The sequence below is a fragment of the Pecten maximus genome, chromosome 19, assembly GCF_902652985.1.
Source record: "Pecten maximus chromosome 19, xPecMax1.1, whole genome shotgun sequence".
Lineage (NCBI taxonomy): Eukaryota > Metazoa > Mollusca > Bivalvia > Pectinida > Pectinidae > Pecten > Pecten maximus.
Window position 1 is genome coordinate 4,617,471 of NC_047033.1, and position 14,086 is coordinate 4,631,556.

Sequence of the window (14,086 nt, forward strand, 5' to 3'; positions counted from 1 at the left end):
TCACGCAGCCATGCTTTGTGTTGAACATTTATACAATACAATTGTACGCATATTCTTAAGAATTATCACTCTACATATGGTAAGAAAAAAAACCTAGATAAGAAGAGAACAAAACACGAACTTCAACAGCGTACATAATTTCATTTGTTCGTGGTAAAACCAAGCTTATACATAAGGTTCATTATCAACTATACCATCATGTATACATGACTATCAAATGAAAACATTAAATATACGATGTTTTAAGGGAGCAATATTGTACATTTATGGGATTCAAGCGTGACGTTTCGGTGACTACACTCCGTCAGCTATGGTTAGCTAAACATATGACCCTGGTAAATTCTACCCGCAATATACCGCTGGGCTTCATTGATCCTCTCTTTAGCTCGATCCGTCGAGCGTAAGATTAGTAGGCCAGAGGTCCCGGGTTCGATCCCTAGCGGAGACAGTGATTTGAATATAATTAATCATGCGCTGTGTTACATGAACGAGAATGTAACCAAATTTCCAGGCAATACAGCATTCCGTGTATCCCATATTAGGATAGTTATATTTTTTAACATAACGTGGGTTGTGACCACTCCTCGAATAAATCACGGGACAGATTAACTAAAGCATCTGGTATACCATTGTACTATTAACCTCTTTTAGCTGAAGCGCGTAATTAACATTATTCCCAGTAAACGAGCATCATTACCTGTAGTAAATGTTCAATAAATGAAGCGGCCTTCACTTAAGGATTTAATGATTCGCTGACATGTTCCTTATAAGTGCGATAATTCAAAAACATAATTTAATGTATAAACCTACATTCCCCACGATATTACAAGTGCAGCAGTTGTGTGTGAAAAGCTAGAAAAATAATAAAGAAGTGAAGTTTATCGCAATTAAAAAACTTAATATATACGTAAACTTTATCGCATTAAAAAAGTAAATATATACGTACAGTTTATCGCCTTTAAATAATAATAACTATAACAGCATCAGAAGATAAACAAGTGAATGTCATACTTAATGATGCTTCTCAATTTTCTGCGCAAATGCATTTAAATCTATTATAGTTCAGGATATTCCAAATATTAAATTAACATTCTAAGTCACCTTTTCTTCGTACAGAGTCTACATTCATTCCGGCTTTGACCTTGTACTTCCGCAGGCGAAAGTGCGAGTTCTCATTGCTATCAGTGTCACCAGACCTCTCCAGAAAGTAATTCGCATTGTGTAATCTCAGTGTCCCAAACTGTGAAGGATAAACATTCCAGGAAAAACATGTTATTTACATTAATTTTGTAGCATTCTGTGAACGAATCGAAACTATTCCCGGACCTCAGATAAATCCCTGATTATTATTTCCTTGTTTGATACGATCTTACAGGTTACCCTTCCTAGACATACTAAATTGGAACCAAAATAGCGTTTTCAATTCGTGGGTAACATTATTGCAGGTTCCAGGTATGGAACATACTACGAAAATATATTCCATGCAAATGAAACTTATAATGAAAAGCATTTCAATATTTTGTTGTTGTTTTTTTTCTGAAAAAAGTACCGCAAAAATGCCTATTATAAAAAAAACTTTAAGCTGACAATTGATCGCCGTAACTTACCAGATTTGAAACTTTTGATGTTTTTTCGTCAAATTTGACCGTAAAAGCTGCCCCATGTTTTACGTCTTGGTAATATGCTGTATCCTGTGACATTACAAAAATGAAATTTTCAAAAAGTGTTAAACTTTAGCTTTACACTGGTAGACCTTTCCTCCACTGCTTTTAGTCTCACCTTTACTTGGAATAAATCATATGTTCGATCTGAACTTAACTATTGGTGGTTTTTTATTGTTACAAAGCCAAATCTACAATATGCGAATGTATTTTAGCGTCACAAGGATAAACGTAATTGCAAATAGGAGTTGGTATACTGAGAACCAATTTGACACCTGGGGTAATTTTTTTGTTACCCATGTTGAACGATCATAACTGTTATCAAAATATCTGTTTTTAAAATTTACTAAATCTGATCGTTGATAGATCTTACCTTTATTAGCGATAAGAATGGTCATATGTTAATATCAGATCTTACCGTTACAACAGGTAAATGTTGTTGGACTATGCCGTTTTCTTCAATGACGTAGACAGGCACGTTCTCATTCAGAGCATAGTTACGTCGTAGAGAGAGGCTGACAGAGGAGTTTTCCGTGTCAAAATGTATCCCTATATCACCCGGAAAGGTAATCACGCCATCGCCTGATCTTTTATGGCGTCCTGTGTCACTGATGTGCAATGTCACTTGTTCTGGAAAAAGTTTCAAATTGTTCATATTATGTTTGATACAAAACTATTAAACGAACGATACATGACATTCTTATCACATTTAGATAAAAGGATAAAGGTAAAGGCATACAAGCAAAATAATCAAGAGTGTTTAATTGTTTTATGATGTAATTTGAAAACACACGTTGCAATATAGGCAAGGCACCAAAATATTATTTAACTGGCTAAAGAGTTGAACAAAAGAAAAGCATTTCGTTTATTTTTTCATTTCTCTCCATTCCTCACTATAGTGTATGTGTATATATAAATGTGTATATGATTATAAGTGCAGATAAGGGCGAGTGTGAGTGTGAATAGATGGCGAGTGTAGAGTGATGTGTTAAATATAGATTTGCAACTGAAACAAATGTAGGTAATTGACATTTCTTATATTTGATTTCTAGTCTTCACACATGATTGAACTTAAAATGATTGATGATGGCTGATATATTTATCAATTTACTGGACGACGACGACGACGACGACGACGATGATGATGATGAGTGTATATAAAGATTGATAAATGATATATGATTATCATGTGTTGATAATGAAAGTGATGATGGTGCGCTCAGGTTTTGTTGTATATTTTAATGTGATGGTAATTAATGTTGTAATCAATGATGTTGGTTGTTAATATGTTGATGGGTTGATGAATGTATATAACGAATGATATATGACAATCATGTGATGATAATTAAAGTGATGATGATGTCGATGATCTGAGGTGTTTTAATATGCGTTGATAATTATGGTTTTGATAAATGATGTTGGGTGATATGCATGGTAGATCAGTGGATTTGATGATGATGATGATGATGATGATGATGATGATGTAGTTGATAATATTGTTGTGATACATGGCTAATGGTTGGCTGATGTAACTTGTGACTGACGAATTGATTTGATGATGATGTGGAAAAATCATCTAAAGTAATTGTGGACGTCCATTTCGGTCTATCCGTATTTTATGAACCTGATCTGAAGAATATTTACCTAGCCGAAGGTCAATATTGTTCATACCAGGACCGTCAAAAACATATATACCTCACCTACAGTCCATGAATATATATTAGTGTATGAACGACTACATGATGCCGCCATTCCTTTCTATGTGCACAATATCACATGTCATTTTGGGTCAACTCTCATTTTGTTTTTGTGTTTGTGTACATAAATAAATAACACATTTTACGTTAAATCACCGTAAGCTGCTTGTTCGTGGGCAATAATGAAATGACAAAGACGTACTGAACGTTTATTAAAACTCAAAACGACGTCGAGTCACCTAGAGACCGATAATCCCATGGGTGACCAAATAAATGGTACAATTCAATTAAAAAAACCCAAATACCTAGCTATTGAAGTTTTACAGTTCTCAGGTATTTGCCATTCACCCAAAGACCAATGATCCCAAGGGCAATACAACAAAATATGTAATGAATCAAATGATTGAAGTAGCATCAATTAATACAAATATTGACTCGACTTATAGGACTTAGAAGAACTATCCAGTCACCCAGAGACCAATAAACCCAAGGAAGACACAACTTTCATGCAATCAGTCTGGTTGAGAAATTACTAGCAAATTGACTAGATGCCAAATTGACTAGATATTTCAAGAATTATATGCATTTGCCAATTTGTCACGAAGGTGGGGCTCAACACCGCCATCGTACATCCGGAAAGGTCATTTTGCCCTCCCCCTCCCAAAAAAATTGAAACCCTGTCAATATTGCTTTCAAACGCATATCTATACATATGTAAGCATGCGTGTGTGCGTATTTAGGGTTCAGAACTGTGAGAAAACATCGACTGTGCCCAAGGTTTTCCTTTGTGTATTTTTTTTGAAAATGGCAAAACTTAACGCAACATTAATATCGAACTTTCAAATATTATATTAAAGTTACCACTCTTCAGAACTTAATACTATATTTTGTTCCTATAATGCTTTTCGCTACACATTGTACCCAAATGGTACATCGGATGTCGTCTGCTCAGGCTTCAGTACTTACCTTCAGTTTCCCAGTCATATTTTCCTTGAAATCTGATTGCTGTAGTAGAAATAATTCCCAAAACACCTAAAAATATGAATCGAATAAAGAACACGTCCATGTTGCCTTAAGGTTTGTCGTGAAATGATTATGATTATTCAGAGACGCGTGACCAAATTATGAGAGAGTTTCGATGTACGTTTTTATAGATAACCATCCAACCAACCCGATACAATATCAACCTGTAGAGCGTTGAGTGGCTTGTTATAATTTCTTCTCTTCCGTGACAGAAGAATGGGAATGAATTCGTTTGAACAATACTATCAGTAAAATCTATATTCAAACTCAACTGTTTTCTATTGTTTCATGCCATGTCTTCTTTTTAAGCAGCCCTTTTCGTCCGTATGTCCCCCTTGACACTGTTTATTAGGGATTTCCATCCGAAATGGAAATCCCTATTGTTTTCGTTATGTTTTTCTTCTTCTTATTATTATCATTATCATCATTATTACCACATCATGAAAACGCTTTCATTGTAAAAACGAAAACAGACAAAACGTTCATATTTTAGTACATGATCGAGATATGGAAGCTGCAGTTAACCTTAACATTTTGGTGATAATATTTTGAAAGGTCAAGGTCACAGATCTTAAAATATATGTTTTAAAAACGTTTTTAGAACGACCATAATTAAGTTCGTTCAATTTCATACCCACCCAGTGTGTCATGTAGATCATGGTCGGGACTAACTTTATTTACTCCATGTTATCAGAGAATATGTCAATGTCACGACATCGCTATGGGGAAAACAAAATGTCGAAACAAAATTCTCAAACTGAGTAATGTTTTCATTGCACATGTAAGAACATGATCCACTGAGATGTGATATGGCACTTTAAAAAATGCAAAGTTTATCCCGCTTAAATTCAAAAATAGGACAAACATGCACTTAAAATGTTTCAGCCCCTTCAATTATACACATACATACTGGATATTTGGCACAACAGTAGCATGTAAGAGTGGCTACAAAATATATCATTTTTCATTGACTTTGACCTTCATTCATGGTCACAAACTTCAAAAATTAAAAATTAAAAAAAAAAACATCTCTCGAACCAGGTTCTTTGTCGTTTTGTTCTATTCCTTGCATGCTCAGTGCATCGTGTATTTTATGGTCTTGGCAAACTTTTCTCGGAAGCATGTTATCAGAAAAATATGTCAATGTCAAGGTCATAGCACGTGGTCAAATCAAGGTCAAAAAAAAAAAATTAAAATGAATATTTTTTTCAATGCATATAAAAAAAAATTCAAATTCCCGCCTAAAATGCATTCATTTTTCTCCTTCTCCTATATCTTGACATATTCAGATTTTATATTTGACACAGAGATAGTATGTACATATGACTACAAACGTTATTGGTTTTCATTGACCTTGACCTTCGTTAAAGGTCACACAGGTCAAATGATCAAAAATCGAAAATTCTCTTTTTAAATGGTCTATTTTGACCGTAATTAGAAGAAAAAAATGCTCTCTTGAAGATGTTTGCAACGTTTCAAGGTCATATCATCAAAAATAATGAAGAAACAGGAGTTTGAAAAACATTTTTCCGCCAAAATTCAAAATTATCCTTAACTTACACTTTAACTATTTTTATCCCCTTACTCTGTCACCTTCAGACTTGATAATTGGCACATCTATAGCAGGAATCACTGGCTACAAAAGTTATGCAAATCGTTGACCTTGACCTTTGATGTTCAAGGTCAAGGACACTGTTCAAAATCAAATGTCCGCTTAGAGAAGGGAGACGAAGAGAAAACGAAGAGAAAACGTTGAGAAAACGTTGAGAAAACGTAGATAACACGTACTGAAGCGACAGTCAGAATGATAACATGTCTGCGATCATTTCCTAGGTGGAAATCACATGTTTTGATCTTGATCAAATCTAGTTTTTTGTGCTTTTATCGAGAATTCGTCCCTGTGAGGAAGGCATCGGAAACTGTTTCCATTTTGAGACAGTGTTGCCTACCAGAGATTTGTACTAAGAGTCTCCCCGGCACTAATACATTTCCCATGTGCAACTGGATATTTTTCGAGACGTTCCGACAAGCTCAGATTAAAAAAAGGAAGCGCAATTTGAACGGACTAATTTGAGATAAGACAAACTGTATTTATTTTGTGCGAGATTGTGTTGGGCCTGTTGTGGTTTCCCTAACCCCTTCCACACTTTTTGCCCCTAGCACTGCTGAAAGATGAAACAGCTGTAATAAATTTTATGAATTATTCGACATACCCTGCCCTATATGATTTTCTTAACACTTAACAAAACAAAATTTGAAATTCCGTAAATCAGATTTATTGAAAGTTGCTTATTGTAATTTTTTCAGAACTTCTTATAATAATTATTTTATAGTCAATTGATTTTCGATACAGTTATTGATGATATAAATCCTAAAAGTGAAAACATGAATGCAATGTCATGTTAAATAAGGAGTATTTTTCAAGGAATAAAATCATATTTTTAATGGATCATTTTTAGAAAATACTGCTACCTTGTATCTTTAAACAAGATATATCAATGAAATTTTGAATATCTAAGGGATATATGCCTCATTTCTTTAAACCTCGCCGTAACTTTATCGGTTTAATTTCACAAGAATTTGCAATGGTCAATGATAGATTAATAATCCTCAAGAACGTTCAAGTTTCTGATGCACCTATATTTAAACAAGTCAAACGCAAGTAGTGGTACAGAATGTATCGCAGTGACTGAATGTGGGAAAGGGGGATTAATACGTAAGTTATCAAAGCTTTTAATGAAACCACAGAAGAAAATGAGGTAAACAGTTTTCATTTTTATTTCAAATATATATATATATATTTATAACAAAATAAAAATATACATTGCAGTATATTAAGTTTCTAACATGAATCGAAAATAGAAAATTATAAAAATAATTATTACAAAATATCCGAGTATTCCATGCCAGATTTGGATAGCACTGCAAAGTTAATTTTGCGGGACTAAATATTTTCCGACGGTCCCTATAGGAACTTATTCGCAGGTATTAAATTTCGCCAAACCCCTTCGTGTAAATATAAATTGATGGTTTACGGTATCAATACTCGGTGTGTAGTTATTTTCGCGTTGTATGTAATGACAGCGAATATTACACACTACACAGTTCACAAGGTTTGCAACATTTAAGTAGTTTTGACCCACCCCCCCCCCCCCCCCCACACACACACACATAGTTATTTATATATATTTCATACATGTAACGATTTTGCATAAAATAATTAATAAGAACTGCAATAACAGACGCATTTGTATAGGAACACACATACTTGAACGCACTCGACCTCTATATGGACAACATAATATACATGTACTTTAATCTTGTCACATCCAAGTTATTTCAAGTTGTCAGAGTGAGATTCGGGATGATAATGAAATCAAAGGATAAACACATATGAAACTTATACAGGATATTCATGCTACACAAGTGAATATTTACTTTTTTCTTCAAGAGATTTTGAAGTCGACATTTGAACCTGCCAATTGTCAAATATTAACTCGTTGATACTATTTTTTTCTACAAACTAGAACTATTTGCTTAACGAGTAAGATAGAAAATTTGAAAAGTACACGAGTTTTGTAACATTTAAAGTATTTTAGATATAAGATGTTACATGAACATCACCAGGTTAATTATACTAATCGATTAGAACAAACAAATTTGTATAGACACACAGACACTCTTGTATACGAGCTCAGTGGACATGACATACCTTATCTAAATATTCCAAGTAATTTCAAGTTATCAAAATGAGAAAGGGGTATTAACAAACTGAATCACAGGGGTCGACTAATAAGCATACGATATGATAACATAGCTTTGGTGATTGTACATTGTAACACAAAAGTGATTTATTTTAATTTTTAAACTGGTCAATAATCCAATATTTTCTTTGTCGTAATAACTAGTTGAGACAAATGTTTCTTTTTTGTCATATTATTTTTACAAACTACAGCTATTGTCTTGAAGAGAAATATGGCAAAATCAATTCGAGGAAATATTTTTTGAAGTACAAATACACTTATCACATAAATAATTTTCATAACAGGGATATCTATATACAAATTAGAATATCAAGAAGTATCTATTGTTCTGTGACGACGGTAAGGATACTGCATAAGGATACAACAATAGTCTTCACAATGATACCTGCAGAATGAAATTACTAATATAAACGTAAAAATTATGGAGATCAAACATACGCCAGGGAACATGGTTGATCACATCACTTTCACATAATGTAGGCATGTCCACCGAAATGAATGCGCATGCTTTTTTTCAAGTTTGAGCACCACATTTAATCCACAAGTGATTGATTGATCTAATAGTATCTACAATCACTATGTTTTACAAGACAACATCGAAGTACATTATATAATCAAACTCCGTATGGTACATGGACCTCATGGAAAATAAAAACCATAAACATGCGTTCATGCCAGCATGAACATCGGAATGTGTTTTCCAATACATACATGATCAAATTATACTCATTTCACGTGAATTCTTCTTGAAATGTGGAAAAATATTCACAGAAATATCCAATGCCTGCTGTTTTTTTCTGAGATTAAAAACAGTCATTTGCTATGCAAATATTTAATAATTTATATATATATCTATTAAGATATCTGTTTTATACCATCCACAACGTTGAAAAAATATCAACAAATAAAATGTCATTAATATGAGAATAAAATATATTGGTTTTCATAAAAAATGAACACATGTTGGATATATTGTTAAGTGAAACTTGTCTATACTAAATATCACATACAAAAATGAATAATGTCTGTGTAAAACAAAATCCTGTTCTATCCGACCAAATAATTGTGTAGGATATGACAGGTATCCCAATACGTATACAGTCTGCAAGAGGTACACTCATCAATTCAGACATTATCTTTGTAATTCAGGGGTTTTCTACTTGATTTTATGAATAATATTTTAAAATCTTTCATGGTCTCATTTTGTTAAATGTATCTAAATTGAGTTTTAAAATCATTACAATTACAACTGAAATATCAATATCCCCTACTCCTTTCAGTTTACGATAGTAATAACGCAAAGTATGTAACTTTTAGAGGGTAGTTATAAAACAAAGTATGTAACGTTTGGAAGGTTGTTAATAAAACGAAGTATTTAACTTTTAGAGGGTAGTTATAAAACAAAGTATGTAACGTTTGGAGGGTTGTTATAAAACAAAGTATTTAATTTTTAGAGGGTAGTTATAAAACAAAGTATGTAACGTTTGGAGGGTTGTTATAAAACAAAGTATTTAATTTTTAGAGGGTAGTTATAAAACAAAGTATGTAACATTTGGAGGGTAGACAAAACAGATAATGTGTAACTTTTTGGGGGAAGTTAAAACATAAAGTATCCAACTGTTGGAGGGTAGTTATAACATAGTATGTAACTGTTGGAGGGTATTTTAAACAGAAAATATGTAACTTTTGGAGGGTAGTTATAACATAATGTATGTAACTTTTGGAGGGTAGTTATAACACAAAATATGTAACTTTTGGAGGGTAGTTACAACAGAAAATATGTAACTTTTGGAGGGTAGTTATAACATAATGTATGTAACTTTTGGAGGGTAGTTATAACACAAAATATGTAACTTTTGGAGGGTTGTTATAACTCAAATATGTAACGTTTGGAGGGTTGTTATAACATAACGTATGTAACTGTTGGAGGGTAGTTATAACATAATGTATGTAACTTTTGGAGGGTAGTTATAACACAAAATATGTAACTTTTGGAGGGTAATTATAACACAAAATATGTAACTTTTGGAGGGTAATTATAACACAAAATATGTAACTTTTGGAGGGTAGTTATAACACAAAATATGTAACTTTTGGAGGGTAGTTATAACACAAAATATGTAACTTTTGAAGGGTAGATATAACACAAAATATGTAACTTTTGGAGGGTAGTTATAACACAAAATATGTAACTTTTGGAGGGTAGTTATAACACAAAGTATGTAACTTTTGGAGGGTTGTTATAACGCAAAGTATGTAATTTTTGGACAGTAGTTACAACGCAACGTTTTGGAGGGTAGTAATAAAACAAAATATGTAACTTTTGGAGGGTTGTTATAACACAAAGTATGTAAATTTTGGAGGGTTGTTATAACGCAAAGTATGTTATTTTTGGAAAGTAGTTACAACGCAAAGTGTTAAGTTTTGGAGGGTAGTTATAAAACAAAATATGTAACTTTTGAAGGAAAGTTATTTAAGCATTAAACTGTCTTTTTATGGATTATATGGTCTATATAGATGCCAGAGTTTTGCAGACAATCTTCATAATGCGCGCTAGCGCATTATGAAATGATTGTCTGCAAAGCTCTGGCATCTATATAGACCATATAATCCATAAAAAGACAGTTTAATGTTTATATTTACGTTTTCTATATTAGTTTCTTTTCGATTTCAACTTTAATTTTCATTATAATTTGAAATCTGACTTTTACCGACGTTTCCACTGTCAGAGGTCAACAAATAGAACAGCCTATTGTGATTCACGTGCTGATTGGCAAAAAAAAAATAAAAAAAATAGTGCGTGGAAATCATTAAAAAAATACTGAAAACATCATCAGATATTTTAATAACAATATCAATAATATTGGTAGTCAGTATTTCAGAATATACGGATGAATTATTCAGTTTGTTAACGATTTCGGATTTTTATTTAAAAATTTACCATCCGGAACAATTATGCGGATGGAAATTTCACCCGTCACCACGCGCACGCAACGGCTGACAGCATTGACAGAGTTTAGCTATGAAAGTTGAATGTGCAGTGGGAGAAAGTGGAATTCGCCAAAAAACCAGATGTAAACATGTTCTTTGATTGCATGGAAACCTGATTACAGTTTATAGTAGCTACAACAGCACCGGTGTCAGGGATACGACCAATGAGAGAAGTGACAGTGGCCGAGGGAGTTAGACGAGCTTCAGCGACAACTTTGCTTGTGACGGGTACCATGGCTGTTTCAAGTTTAGGATGCGTTAGACACGGTAATGCACCACTTGATGCTTTCTTTTGTGAAGAAGAAACTGTTCTATTGTGCGACCGGAGAGAAGCCTCGTTCTTATGATTTGACATAAACATGATGTGTCGGGTTTCAATTTTTTTGTCATTCAAACACTGGATGGCGGTGGCGCGCAAACAATGTGGTGTGTAATGATTTTCCACTCTGGCCCCGGAACAAATATCTGTCAACATATGTGTTTATTAAATCTTGTTTTATTTCCATTTTCGTGATTGTTAACCATTCTTACCTTTATTTTCGTTTTACGTTTTAAGATTTGTTTTCTGGTCTCGTACTCTATCCGATAGCATGATGAGCAATGATAAGATGCCATTTGTTTACATTGGTTGCAAGTAGTTCCGGGGGATCCGGTCGCGTATGAATAACACCCGAATGCACGATTTGGGTGTCAGTTATGCATAGAATGGTGTCACGCTTTGGGTGTCAGTTATACTCTCATAGACTGCAAATTTGTTTAGTTTGTCTATATCATGGCTTTGCCATCCAAATGTAAATATAATATAAAGTATGTTACTTTTGGAATGTAGTTACAACGCCAAGTATGTAACATTTGGAGGGTAGTTATAACGCAAAGTATGTAACGTATGGAGGGTAGTTATAACACAAAGTATGAACTTTTTGGAGGGTTGTTATAACGCAAAGTATGTAACGTTTGCAGGGTAGTTATAATACAAAGTATGTAACGTTTGCAGGGTAGTTATAATACAAAGTATGTAACGTTTGGAGGGTAGTTAAAACAGATAATGTGTAACTTATGGGGGTAGTTAAAACATAATGTATCCAACTGTTGGAGGGTAGTTATAACATAGTATGTAACTGTTGGAGGGTAGTTATAACATAAAGTATCCAACTGTTGGAGGGTAGTTATAACATAATGTATCCAATTGTTGGAGGGTAGTTATAACATAATGTATCCAACTGTTGGAGGGTAGTTATAACATAATGTATCCAACTGTTGGAGGGTAGTTATAACATAGTATGTAACTGTTGGAGGGTAGTTATAACATAATGTATCCAACTGTTGGAGGGTAGTTATAACATAATGTATCCAACTGTTGGAGGGTAGTTATAACATAGTATGTAACTGTTGGAGGGTAGTTATAACATAAAGTATCCAACTGTTGGAGGGTAGTTATAACATAATGTATCCAACTGTTGGAGGGTAGTTATAACATAATGTATCCAACTGTTGGAGGGTAGTTATAACATAATGTATCCAACTGTTGGAGGGTAGTTATAACATAATGTATCCAACTGTTGGAGGGTAGTTATAACATAATGTATCCAACTGTTGGAGGGTATTTACAACAGAAAATATGTAACTTTTGGAGGGTAGTTACAACAGAAAATATGTAACTTTTGGTGGGAAGTTATAACATAAAGTATGTAACTTTTGGAGGATAGTTTTAAACAGAAAATATGTAACTTTTGGAGGGACGTTATATCATAAAGTATGTAACATTTGGAGGGTAGTTATAACACAAAATATGTAACTTTTGGAGGGTTGTTATAACTCAAAATATGTAACGTTTTGGAGGTAGTTATAATACAAAGTATGTAACTTTTGGAGGGTAGTTATAACACAAAATATGTAACTTTTGGAGGGTAGTTATAACACAAAATATGTAACTTTTGGAGGGTAGTTATAACACAAAGTATGTAACTTTTGGAGGGTTGTTATAACGCAAAGTATGTAATTTTTGGACAGTAGTTACAACGCAAAGTTTTGGAGGGTAGTTATAAAACAAAATATGTAACTTTTAGAGGGTTGTTATAACACAAAGTATGTAAATTTTGGAGGGTTGTTATAACGCAAAGTATGTTATTTTTGGAAAGTAGTTACAACGCAAAGTGTTAAGTTTTGGAGGGTAGTTATAAAACAAAATATGTAACTTTTGAAGGGAAGTTATAATATAAAGTATGTTACTTTTGGAAGGTTGTTATAACACAATGTATTATATTTTTGAAAGGTAATTTTAATAAGATGTTTTTAATTTTTGAAGGGTTGTTAAAATACAAAGCATGTAACTTTTGGAATGTAGTTACAACGCCAAGTATGTAACATTTGGAGGGTAGTTATAACACAAAGTATGTAACTTTTGGAGGGTTGTTATAACGCAAAGTATGTAACGTTTGGAGGGTAGTTATAACACAAAGTATATAACTGTTTGAGGGTACTTATAACACAAAGTATGAACTTTTTGGAGGGTAGTTATAATACAAAGTATGTAACGTTTGGAGGGTTGTTATAACACAAAGTATATAACTGTTTGAGGGTACTTATAACACAAAGTATGAACTTTTTGGAGGGTAGTTATAATACAAAGTATGTAACGTTTGGAGGGTAGTTATAACAGATAATGTGTAACTTATGGGGGGTAGTTACAACAGAAAATATGTAACTTTTGGTGGGAAGTTATAACATAAAGTATGTAATATTTGGAGGGTAGTTATAACACAAAATATGTAACTTTTGAAGGGTAGTTATAACACAAAGTATGTAACTTTTGGAGGGTTGTTATAACGCAAAGTATGTAATTTTTGGAGGGTTGTTATAACGCAAAGTATGTAATTTTTGGAAAGTAGTTACAAAGCCAAGAATGTAACATTAGAAGGGTAGTTATAACACAAAAAATATAACTTGTTGG

General features: G+C 33.1%; 1 long non-coding RNA gene across 1 annotated transcript; it reads right to left on the reverse strand.

The window, feature by feature from the left end:
* Positions 1–1,130: 1,130 nt before the first annotated feature.
* On the reverse strand, positions 1,131–2,256 carry LOC117317711. The gene is made up of 3 exons (XR_004530232.1): positions 2,080–2,256; positions 1,608–1,691; positions 1,131–1,240 (listed from the first exon to the last, which is right to left on the reverse strand). It is a non-coding gene; the product is annotated as an uncharacterized LOC117317711 (long non-coding RNA).
* Between the last annotated feature and the right edge of the window lie 11,830 nt (positions 2,257–14,086).